The 12,801-nt window shown below is 48.7% G+C and overlaps 1 protein-coding gene across 1 annotated transcript in view; it reads left to right on the top strand.

Annotated features, from left to right (window-relative positions):
- LOC102448546 (vacuolar protein sorting-associated protein 37B-like) overlaps nt 1–12,801 on the top strand; it is a 71,044-nt gene that overhangs the window by 37,798 nt on the left and 20,445 nt on the right. The gene's annotated exons all lie outside the window — the stretch shown is intronic.

The following is a 12,801-nucleotide window of genomic DNA, read 5'->3' as shown; positions in this document are numbered from 1 at the left end:
GGGATTAATATGAAAGTTGAGAGGTGGATAAGCAACTGGTTAAAGGGGAGACTACAGCAGGTCATATTGAAAGGTGAACTGTCAGGTTGGAGGAAGGTTAATAGCGGAGTTCCTCAGGGATCAGTTTTGGGGCCAATTTTATTTAATCGTTTTAATCGCTGACCTTGGCACCAAAAGTGGAAGTGTCCTGATAAAATTTGCGGATGACACAAAGTTGGGAGCTATTGCCGATTCAGAAAAGGATCGGGATATCATACAGGAAGATCTGGATGATCTTGTAAATTGGAGTGATAGCAATAGGATGAAATTTAATAGTGAGAAGTGTAAGGTTATGCATTTAGGGATTAATAACAAGAATTTTAGTTATAAGCTGGGGACACATCAGTTGGAAGTAACGGAGGAGGAGAAGGACCTCGGAGTCCTGGTTGATTATAGAATGACTATGAGCCGCCATTGTGACATGGCCGTGAAAAAGGCTAATACGGTCTTGGGATGTATTAGGCGAGGTATTTCCAGTAGGGATAAGGAGGTGTTAGTGCCATTATACAAGGCATTGGTGAGACCCCATTTGGAATACTGTGTGCAGTTCTGGTCTCCCATGTTTAAGAAGGATGAATTCAAACTGGAACAGGTACAAAGAAGGGCCACTAGGATGATCCGAGGAATGGAAAACCTGCCTTATGAAAGGAGACTCAAGGAGCTTGGCTTGTTTACCTTAACCAAAAGAAGGCTGAGGGGGGACATGATTGCACTCTTTAAATATATTAGAGGGATAAATACCAGGGAGGGAGAGGAATTATTTAAGCTTAATACTAATGTGGACACAAGAACAAATGGATATAAGCTGGCTAGTAGGAAGTTTAGACTTGAGATTAGACGAAGGTTTCTAACCATTAGAGGAGTGAGGTTCTGGAATGGCCTTCCAAGGGAAGTAGTGGGGGCAAAAGATCTATCTGGTTTCAAGATTAAACTAGATGGGTTTATGAAGGGGATGGTTTGATGAGATAACATGATCTTGGTAACTAATTGACCATTCATTATCAGTGGGAAATAGGTCAATGGAGGGATGATAGGAGTTACTATAGAGAATTTCTGGGTGTCTGGCTGGTGAGTCTTGCCCACATGCTCAGGGTTTAGCTTATCGCCATATTTGGGGTCGGGAAGGAATTTTCCTCCAGGGTAGATTGGCAGAGGCCCTGGAGGTTTTTCGCCTTCCTCTGTAGCATGGGGCACGGATCACAGCTGGAGGATTTTCCGCATCTTGGGGTCTTCAAAGTATTTGAAGGCTTCAATATCTGAGATCTAGGTGAGAGGATTATTCTAGCAGTGGGTGGGTGAGATTCTGTGGCCTGCACTGTGCAGGGGGTCAGACTAGATGATCATAATGGTCCCTTCTGACCTTAAAGTCTATGAGTCTATGAACACTGCCTGTGTGTTTTGTATAAACAGACAAGGTGTGGCACGATCCCATGTCTTATTCACAGAAGCTATCACTCTGTGGAACTGGTGACTTAGCCACGCCGTCTCCATAAGCGCATGCTACCTCCCTGACACCTTAAACACCACCGCTCATGCGCTAAGCAGAGCCCTACCATGAGCAGTGTTTCCTCTAAGCTGCGCAGCAGCCCAGCTTCACAGGTGATTAATCAGCCCACCCAGTCAGTCAGCTCCATGCACAGAGCCCTGAGCCTCTGACTGTGTGGGGTGATTTATCATCTGTGAAGCTCTGCTGCTGCACAGCTTAGAGGGAACACTGACCATGAGTGGCAGATTGATTATTCAGTCCTCGCAACAATATTTGCACAACGGGGATATCCCCAGATAGACCTCTTTGCCACTAGGGCAAACAAAAAGTGCCCCCTCTATTGTTCCAGGGCGAGCATGGGAAAAGACTCACTGGGAGATGCCCTCATCCTCAAGTGGGATCATCACCTACTCTATGCATTCCCTCCAATTCCCCTCCTCAACAGAACAATTATCTCTGTTGCCCAATCGCACTCCATGGAACCCAAGGATCCTGTTCCAACCGGGAACCCAAGTTCTGCACCCACAGTTTCTAACACTGCACCTGAAAGCTTGGTACCTGGATGGTTCTCAGGGATAGAGCTACAATGCTTAGTCCAGGTACAAAATGTGCTCCTCCACAGCAGAGCCCCTTCAACACGCAAGACATATAGCGACAAATGATCCCATTTCGTTTGCTGGGTTACTCCCTGCAAAGTGGCTCCGGAGACAGCCCCACTACCTGCAATACTGGACTACTTATTACACCTTAAACGATCCCATCTCTCCATCAGCTCAATTAAGGTACACTTAGCAGCCATCGCAACATTCCATACGAGGATTAATGACACCATGGTCTTCACACATCCCATGACCAAACGCTTCCTAAAAGGCCTATAAGCATTATACCCTGACGTAGCTACCCCACAGACACCGTGGGACCTACACTTGGTGCTAAACACACTCACAAAACCTACATTTGAACCTATGGCCACATGCTCCCTTCTTCACCTATCCCTAAAAATGTCATTCCTCGTGGTGATAGCATCAGCCTGTCAAGTAGGAGAGATGGCTGCTTTAATGGCAGATCCACCATACGCTACCTTCTTTAAGGATAAGATCTCTCTACGGACCCATCCCAAAATTTTAACTGAAGGTATGCTCCGCGTTCCACATCAAACTATTCTCTTACCTGTATTCTTTCCCAGACCTCATGCCAATACCTTTGAAGCACAAATGCATACCCTCGATGTATGTAGGGCACTTTCCTTCTACCACCATAGAACGAGGCCCTTCAGGGCATCCCCTAAACTCTTCATCTCCATCGCAGAATGCAACAAGGGACACCAGATATCATCCCAAAGACTGTCCCACTGGATCTCAGACTGCATCAAAATGGGTTATCACCTAAATCACTTACCACCACCTACCTCAATCCATGCCCTTTCCACCAGAGCAGTAGCCACATCAGTCACTTACCTGCGCAGGGTCCGTATTGGAGACATATGTGCTGCTGCTACATAGACATCTGTCCAAACCTTCACTAAACATTACGTACTACCCGATGGCCCTCTTCACTCCACCAGGGTGGCGAAGGCTGTCCTGACAATGGCTTACCTGCCTGATCTGAAGTCCCTATCTCTATAGGACATATTGCTTTGCAGTCCCCTCCTGTGGAGCACCCCCAGGGACATCTCTTTTGAAGAAGAGGCAGTTAGTTACTGCCAAAGGCGAGTGACGTTTTGTTTGAAGGGCCGTGTGCTGTGGCCAGCAGTTGGAAACTGTGAGCTTCTTAATGAGGATTTGAAATCTAGAACCCTCTGTTCATTGGTCAAGCCTTAGCTGGGGGTGCTCTATCAGGAAGGCCAGGGCTTTATAAAGCCTGTGAGTAAGTGACCAGGGAGTTTTGTGAACAGGGGCAACTAACAGGGAGTTTCGAGAGGGAGTTGGAAAGGGGTGAGTTACACTTGCCATTCCTTAAAACTTTTCATCTAAACTAACAACAAAACGTCCTGATTTAAATAAAGACCCTATCAATAACCTAAGTAGCTGTAGGGAAGAATGCAGGCAGAAGCCCAGCAGCAGAGTGGGGGCTATCCTGTTTATTGCACCCAATGTAGCATGTATGATCATCTGCCCTCTGGCTCTCAGAGACGGTATACGGGCTTTGGAGGCCAGGGTGGCTGAATTGGAGGAGCTAAGGGAGGCAGAGAGATACGTAGATGAAGCTTTCCGGGACACTGTAGAACTGTCCCACCTCCGGTCAGACAGCCCCTGCGCTATTAAGGAGGATGAAAGGCTCAGGGAAGGAGAACAGTCAACAGGAGCAGAGGGAAATGATCCCATAGTTGGGACCCTCCTTCCAGATGATGATATGGTATCTTCTCACACTGAGGATACATCTCCGGGGGAGGGAACATCAGTCGTTAGGAAAAGGCAGGTGTTAGTAATGGGGGATTCGATCATTAGAAGCATAGATAACCGGGTTTGTGATGACCGGGAGAACTATATGGTGACTTGCCTGCCTGGTGCGAAGGTTGTGGATCTCTTGAGACATCTAGATAGCCTTATGTGTAGTGCTGGGGAGGAGCCGGTGGTCGTGGTACATGTAGGTACCAATGACATAGGGAAGGGTAGGAGAGAGGTTCTGGAGACCATATTTAGGCTGCTAGGAAAGAGATTGAAATCCAGGACCTCTATCGTAGTGTTCTCTGAAATGCTTCCAGTTCCATGTGCAGGGCTGGGTAGGCAGACAGAGCCTATATGCATAGATGAGACGATGCAGAGAGGAGGGGTTTAAATTTATTAGGAACCGGGGAAACTTTTTGGATAGGGGGAGTCTTAGGGTTGCCAGATGGTTTAACCAAAAATACCGAACCACGCCCCCCCCCCCACACCCCACACCCCAAAAAAAATCCCAGGGAAAAAATTCTGTTGAGGGGGAAAAAAAAGGGGGGAGACCAAAGTTTAAAAAAAAAAGTGTGGCCCCTTTAAGAAATACCTTTGAGGCTTTTTGGCCCTAACAGGCTGCCAGCGGTTGTCTGCCATCTTGTCTCTCTGCTCCGGGCAGGTAAGCACCCGGTATTTTAATCTCCTTGCCGGGGGGAAAAAAAAATCACGAAATTTTAAGTGTCAGGTATTTTCTGAACTTTTTACCGGACAGGAGGCGAAAATACTGGAATGTCCAGGTCAATACCGGACACCTGGCAACCCTAGGGAGTCTATACAGGAAGGATGGGCTCCACCTAAACCAAAATGGAACCAGACTGCTGGCACTTAATATTACAGAGGTTGTGGAGCAGTTTTTAAACTAAGGGCTGGGGCAGGGGTGGGCAAAAGCCCCTAGCTTGTTATGAGCCCTTCAAACTTTTTCTATCTCAAGGGCTCAGAGCGTCTTCCCCGCACCTTGCCTAGCAGCTGCAGGGAAGGCCCTTTCCTGTTCCCCCGGCTGCTAGGCAACGTGTTACCTAGCAGCCCCGGGGAAAGGCGCCAGCCCTTTCAATAGACACTGCTGAAAGGGCTCGCAGCTCCCCATGCCTCTAGCGCACTGCCGGACTGCGAGCCCTCTCAGCTGTGTCTATTCAAAGGGCTCGTGTTCCCCGGCTGCTAGGCAGCGGGTTGCCTGACAGGCACAGGGAAGGCGCCAGCCCTTTACACAAAAGCACTGAAAAGGGCTCGCAGCTCCCCCGGCCTCTAATGAGTTGTTAGGAAGCCAGAGACTCGAGCCCTTTCAACTGCTTCTATTGAAAGGGCTCGCCTGCTGGGGGCTGCATTGCCTGGCAGTCACCCGCAGGCGCAAGCCCTGGAAACGGAAGCAATTGAAAGGGCTCGCGGCTCTGCCCCACTGGCCGTTGCCTGGGAGCTGCCCGGAGGCGTGAGCCCTTTCAACTGCTTCTCTTCAAAGGGCTTGTGCCTGCCGGGCAGCTGCCAGGCAACAGGTTAGCAGTGGGGGGCATGGCTTTGTTCTCCTCTCCTGTCACACATGTGGTGGACAGTGCTCCAGGTGACCTCCAAATGGAGCTTACTGACTTGCAGAGTGACGCCTTGCTTGCGGAGCAATTCACATCAGCGCCGCTTCTGGAACTTTATGCATCTCTCAACGAACAAAGCTTTCCAAAGGCCAAGGCTCATGCCCAAAAGATGCTTGTATTGTGCGGAGCAACTTACAGCTGCGAGCAGACATTTTCTGTCATGAAATTCAGTAAATCAAAGACCAGCTCTTGGATCACCGATGACCACCTTGCAGTAGTGCTCCGCATTGCAACATCAGAAGTGACACCTGACTTCACGTCCCTTGTTAATGCCCAGCACAGACTTGCTTCTTCACACTGAGTTGCATTTTTTCTTTTACACTTAATTTAATGCACGTGAGTTGCATTAAGCTCAGGTGGGCAACAAGTCGGATGTGGCTTCTGCCAGTGCTTATTAACCTGTGGCTCTGCAGATGTGGCCATTTACAGCTCCTGTTGGCTGTGGATCACTGTTCCCAGCCCATGTGAGACGTAGGAGGTGGTGTCCCAATTCACACAGTGCCCATTGGCTGGAGATGGTGCTCCACGGTGAAGGGGAGGTCCAAGCGGCTGTACCAGTGGAGGTGCATGTAAATAAAGCACTGGTGGCCTGCCGGGGCTAACCCTGGTGAGCCGTGTCGGCTCCGCGGGTCGGATACTGCCCACCACTGATGGAACTAAAAGTTTAGTCTGTACAGGTTCTGAAGGGAGAAGAAGGGTTCTTTGTAGGTGGTTTGTTGAACTGCAGTAAAGTCTGGAAAAGATGAAGTGTGTGTGGATGCCTGGGTTTTGTATGATGGTTTCTAATTGTAAGCGGGGTCAGGGTAAACTCTATCCTGACATCTGGTGGTGAACTGTGGCAAGTGGTACAAAGAGACTTCAGGGACGGAGCCCAATTTGCATAGACACACCCACCCGGTCTAGTATGTGCTCACAGCAGCCCAAATGGTCACTTTGGCCACTGTGGGATCCCCAGTCTCTCTGTTATTGAGGCAGGGGGGATAAAAGTGTTGTTACCCTGATTATGTGAATCAAGGACAATGGACTGGTGGAACTGTTTATGACAGAGGGATTCGCCATAAACTAAGTAGCACTCGCTAGACAAGGGGCATGGGTTCCAAACCCAGTCAAATTGAGAGAGAGAGGCTGGGGATAGGTCTTTGTACTTGGTGGTGGGGTCTTGTCTGAGGGCTTGAACAACACTGATTGCACCTCCTTTCTTCATTGGGGAATATCAGAGTTAATTTGGATTCCTTTAGGAGTCTAGTTGTGAGCTGTGGAGTTAACTTCATTGTGGGCCAGTGGAGCACTAGTGCTAGGGCTCTGTTATGAGCTGAAATTACTGTGTGCTGAGGGGAGTCTGGTGCTGTGCTGCGGATGAGAGCTGAAATCACTGTGTGCTGAGGGGAGCCTGGTGCTGTGCTGTGGACGAGAGCTGAAATCACTGTTGCTAAGGGGAGCCTTGCGCTGTGCTGCTGGGCTACTAGCAGAGCAGCTTGCAAGGGACAACCAGCAAGCACAGGCGGACAGCAGAGCGGTTTGCTGGGACGACCGGTGAGTGCAGGCGGACAGCAGATGCAGCTGGCGGGGGCGACCTGCGAGTGTGGGCAGAGAGCCGACGGGGACGACCTGCGGCTGGTAGGAGCGGCAGCAGACAGCCGGCGGAGCAGCGGCAGGAGCGACCAGCTGGCAGCCAGGAGCATGGACTGAGACGGTTGGCAGAGCCGGACAGTGAAGGCGGCTCACTGGACGACAGGCGGAGCCATCAGCGGAGCCACCACCGGACCACATAAGGTGTATCGATCCCCACCCCTCCAGGTTGGGATGGTGAAACTCTGCCGGGTGAACTTTTGAACCCTGGGGCGGCACTGATCCGGGGCAGAGACTTTTGGGGTGTTGGACTTTTGGGACTTTGGGGGGATTTGTGGCTGGGAGGAGGGCCTTTGCTCGTGTTTGGTCTGTAAATCCGAGTTGTGGTGTTTCCCCAATTTAATGCAGATGTCGGTTACCTCATGTTATTAAAGGTTTGCTACTATACTGAGGCTCTGTGCTTGTGAGAGGGGAAGAATTGCCTCTTTTGAGGCACCCAGAGGTGTAAGAAAGATTTCCCAGGTCAGCGGGTGGGGGCTCAAGCTAGTGTTGTATTACCTTGTTGGGAGAAAACCCCTAGATACTGAACCCGGCCCTTGCTGCTATTTACTCGGCCTGGCAGAAGGGTTACATTATGTTGAGAGCTCCTCCTTGATTTGTTTCTGTTTGTTGTATAGAATGCTGACGAGGCGATTCCTGAGGTTTTTTGCAAGTGTGTGGCATAATCTCTGGCTGTAGTCCATGGGATATGTAGATTGTAGTGGGTTTTTCACTCTTAGGTATGATGATCATCTGTTTGCACTTGGAAAGGAAGCTGATGTCTGTTTGGATCTGGGCGAGTTTCTTTGTGTAGTTGATGGATTTCCACTCCATACGGCTGAATGCAGTGCCTTGCATGTTCAAAAGCTTCAGAGGGCAGCTAACTCGGACCTCTCTGAAGCTTTTAAAAGTTTAGTGTTGGTGGTGGTGTTACAAATGTTCTCAAAATGTTAGTGTTGTTATTACCAATTTGACAAGTGTTGCTGTCTATGATAATCTTTGGATAATGTTGTATGCAGTTACTTTTTATTAACATTTAATTACTTTGTTGTGTGAAACATATTGGCATCTTTTTACAGCACATGGACTGCCCCTTCCGTCCAAGGCCCCGCCCCTTCTGCCGAGGCCCCGCCCCTGCCCTTTTCAAAGATGCCATAATAGAGGTCCAACTTAAATGTATACCCCAAATTAAAAAACACAGTAAGAGAATCAAAAAAGTGCCACCGTGGCTTAACAACCAGGTAATAGTAGCAGTGAGAGATAAAAAGGCATATTTTAAAAAGTGGAAGTCAAATCCTAGTGAGGAAAATAGAAAGGAGCATAAACTTTGTTAAATTAAGTGTAAAAATGTAATAAGAAAAGCCAAAAAGGAGTTTGAAGAACAGCTAGCCAAAAACTCAAAGTAATAGTAAAATGTTTTTTAAGTACATCAGAAGCAGGAATCTGGCTAAACAACCAGTGGGGCTCTTGGACAATCGAGATGCTAAAGGGGCACTCAAAGTCATAGTCAAGAAGCTAAATGAATTCTTTGCTTCAGTCTTCACATCTGAGGATATTGGGGAGATTCCCAAACCTGAGCCATTCTTTTTCAGTGATGTGGCGGGCCCCTCCCACCTACCCTCTTAAGTCCAAGGCCCCCGGGCCCGAGTCCACAATGCCATCTACAGCTGGCCCTTTAAGCGAGGCCAAGGCCCTCCGGCCTGAGTCCCCAACACAGTCACAATGCAGTTTGTAGCTGGCCCTTTAAGCAAGGCCAAGGCCCTCCAGCCTGAGTTCACAATGTAGTTCAGGGTTGTAGCGGGGACGCACCCCAGGTACGAGGACCCGGGCCCACCCTACTCCACCAGGTCCCAGCGAGCGACCGGGTAACGGGTCACTCCCTCGGCAGGGCAGTCCGGCCGAAACGCGCTGAGGTTCTCTGGGCGGGAGAGGCGGCTCCCACTCCTGCCCTGGGCCACTTCCTACCTGGTTCCCTGGGGTTCCTTCCCCTGTACTCGCCCAGCTTGCTGCGAGCTCCGTGCTGGCGTCCCCTCGGCAGGCAGTCCCTGGGTTGCACCAACTCGCCTCCGCATCCCTTCTGGCCTCTCCTGGAGTCCCTGGCAACAGCTGAGTGGGAGCTCCATGCACCAGTCCTTCTCCTCCATCTGTCTCCCCAGACTGAGTCCTTCCCCAGGCTTTTATAGCACAGCTACAGCCCGGGCATGCTCGGTAGGGCTGTGGGGGAGGGGCCTCTGCAGCCAGGTAACCCTGGCTGGGCCCTGCAGGTTCAGTGCGGGGCTGCCTCGCCCCGTCACAGGTGACACATCTGAGGAATTGTCCTAGATTGAGGTGTCATTAGGGGAGGTTTTGGAACAAATTGATAAACAAGTAACAAGTCACCGGGACCAGATGGCATTCACCCAAGAGTTCTGAAAGAACTCAAATGGGAAATTAGTTGAAACTGTAGTAAAAAATAAAATTGTCAGACACGTGAATGAATATAATTTGTTGGGAGACAGTCAACATGGTTTCTGTAAAGGGAAATCATGCCTTACTAATCTGCTAGAAAAACTTAAAAAATAACTAATAGTCTGGCAGCACTTTAAAGACTAACAAAACCCGTAGATGGTATCATGAGCTTTCGTGGGCACCAGCCCACTTCTTCAGATGACCGGAGTGTTGGATGTCCAGAACCAACTTTGAGGGAGTCAACAAACATTTAGACAAAGGTGATCCAGTGGATATAGTATACTTGGATTTCCAGAAAGCCTTTGACAAGGTCCCACACCAACAGCTCTTAAGTAAAGTATGTTGTCATGGGATAAGAGGGGAAGGTCCTTTTGTGGATTGATAACTGGTTAAAACACAGGAGACAAAGGGTAGGAATAAATGGTAAGTTTTCCGAATGGAGAGACGTAACTGGTGGGGTCCCCTAAGGATCTATCCTGGGACCCATCCTATTCAACTTATTTATAAATGATCTAGAGAAAGGGGTAAACAGTGAGGTGACAAAATTTGCAGATGATACCAAACTGCTCAAGATGAAGACCAAAGCAGACCGTGAAGAGCTTCAAAAAGATCTCACCAAACTAAGTGATTGGACAACAAAATGGCAAATGAAATGTAATGTTGATAAATGTAAAGTAACGCACATTGGAAAAAATAATCCCAACTATACGTACAATATGATGGGGACTAATTTGTCTACAACTACTTGAGAGAGATTTTGGAGTCATTGTTCATAGGTCTCTGAAAACATCCACTCGGTGTGCAGTGGCAGGCAAAAAAAAAAAAAAAGCAAACAGAATGTTAGGTATCATTAAAAAAGGGATAGAGAGTAAGAGAGAAAATATCTTATTGCCGCTATATAAAACCATGGTACGCCCACATCTTGAATACGGCATACAGATGTAATCCCCTTATCTCAAAAAAGATATATTGGCATTGGAAAAGGTTCAGAAAAGTGCAACAAAAATGATTAGGGGTTTGAAACGGGTCCCATGTGAAAAGAGATTTAAAAGACTTGGACTTTTCAGCTTGGAAAAGAGGAGACTAAGGGGGGATATGATAGAGGTCTATAAAATCATGAGTGGTGTGGAAAAAGTGAATAAGGAAAAGTTAGTTACTTATTCCCACAATAAAAGAACTAGGGATCACCAAATGAAATTAATAGGCAGCAGGTTTAAAACAAACAAAAGGAAGTTTCTCTTCACTCAGCGCACAGTCGACCTGTGGAACTCCTTGCCAGAGGATGCGGTGAAGGCTAGAACTTTAACAGGGTTCAGAAAAGAACTAGATAGATTCATGGAGGTTAGGTCCATCAATGGCTATTAGCCAGGATGGGTAGGAATGGTGTCCCTAGTCTCTGTTTCTCTGGAGGTGGGTGACGGGAGGGATTACATGAGGATTACCTGTTCTGTTCCCTCCCTCTGGGGCATCTGGCATTGGCCACTGTCGGCAGACAGGCTACTGGGCTGGATGGACCTTTGGTCTGACACAGTATGGCCGTTCTTATGTTTCTTATGATTCCTTCTTCCCATGGCGGGGAAGCAACTCCTATGGTTCTCTTCTCCAAAGCAGGAGTGCCTCCCAAGGATTTACAATAAAAACTGTATTTGTCTTCATTTTCACTTTGTGCTAAAGATTCACAGATGGAAATAGACTATTCGTAAGCTTTCTGCTTGTATATGAAGAAATGAAAGCAAAAATCAAAGAAATTAGTTTTCAGTTTCTTTCTGAAAGTGATTAATTCCACAGTCACTCATTTCTTGTGGTAGAGATTTCCATAGTTTAGGTGTAGTTCCTTTTAAGGTTATCTCCTGCATTCACAAGCCTCTCCTACAATGGTCCTTTCTATTGTATGCATTTCTAATATGCTGCTTGCCATGTACATCTTACCTATGTCTTCTAGGGTATGTCTACACTACAAAGTAAATTCAAACTAACAGCCGTTAGTTTGAATTAACTTTGATAGGCGCTACACATACAAACCGCTAGTTCGAACTTAATTGGAGCTAGCGGAGCGCTTAATTCGAACTAGGTAAACCTCATTCCACAAGGACTAACGCCTAGTTCAAATTAACTAGTTCGAATTAAGGGCTGTGTAGCCACTTAATTCGAACTAGTGGGAGGCTAGCCCTCCCCAGCTTGCCCTGGTGGCCACTCTGGGCACCACCAGGGAAACTCTTCTGCCCCCCTCCCGGCCCCGGAGCCCTTAAAGGGGCACAGGCTGGCTATGGTGCCCATGCCAGGTGCAAGCCTGCCAGCACCCAGCCAGCAGACCCTGCACCTGGCACGGCTCGAGCCAGCCACCCACTGCCCCCCAGCCCTCCCCCTCTTCCCGGGACCAGGCTGGCGGCTCCCAGGAGCCTGCCCAGGTCCGCAAGAGGCGGGCGCCCACCTGGTCTAGTGCGGAGATTGTGGACCTCATCCACGACGTCCGCAGTAGGCACAGGAAAGTGGCCGTCTAGGGCAGGAGAGCTGCCAGCCTGGCCACCCAGGAGCAGGTGTGCATGAAAATCAAGGGGGTCCACTGAGACCCCCGACCCTGAGCCCTGAGCTTAAAATGAGCTTAGAATGGTCAGACCAAAGGTCCATCTAGCCCAGTAGCCTGTCTGCCGACAGCGGCCAACACTAGGTACCCTGGAGGGGATGGACCTAAGACAATGACCAAGCCATTTGTCTCGTGCCATCCATCTCCAGCCTTCCACAAACAGAGGGCAGGGACACCATTTCTACCCCCTGGCTAATACCACTCCATGGACCCAGCCTCCATGAATTTATCTAAATTCTCTTTAAACTCTGTTCTAGTTGTAGCCTTCACAGCCTCCTGCCGCAAGGAGTTCCACAGGTTGACTATTTGCTTTGTGAAGAAGAGCTTTCTTTATTAGTTTGAAGGCTCCTACCCATTCATTTCATTTGGTGTCCTCTAGTCCTTCTTTTATGGGAACTAATGAAGAACTTTTCTTTATGCACCCTCTCCACACCACTCATGCTTTTATAGACCTCTATCCTATCCCCCCTCCGTCTCCTCTTTTCTAAGCTGAAAAGTCCCAGTCTCTTTAGCCTCTCTTCATATGGGACCTGTTCCCAACCCCGATCATTTTAGTTGCCCTCCCCTCTCCCACCCTCTGTCTTCCCCTCTCCCACATCCTTTTCCCAGTCTCCCCGAGTTTTGTTC

Source organism: Pelodiscus sinensis, chromosome W (genome assembly GCF_052426305.1).
Source record: "Pelodiscus sinensis isolate ZL-2025 chromosome W, ASM5242630v1, whole genome shotgun sequence".
NCBI classification, from domain to species: Eukaryota; Metazoa; Chordata; order Testudines; family Trionychidae; genus Pelodiscus; species Pelodiscus sinensis.
This window is presented reverse-complemented; position numbering and strand designations above follow the sequence as displayed.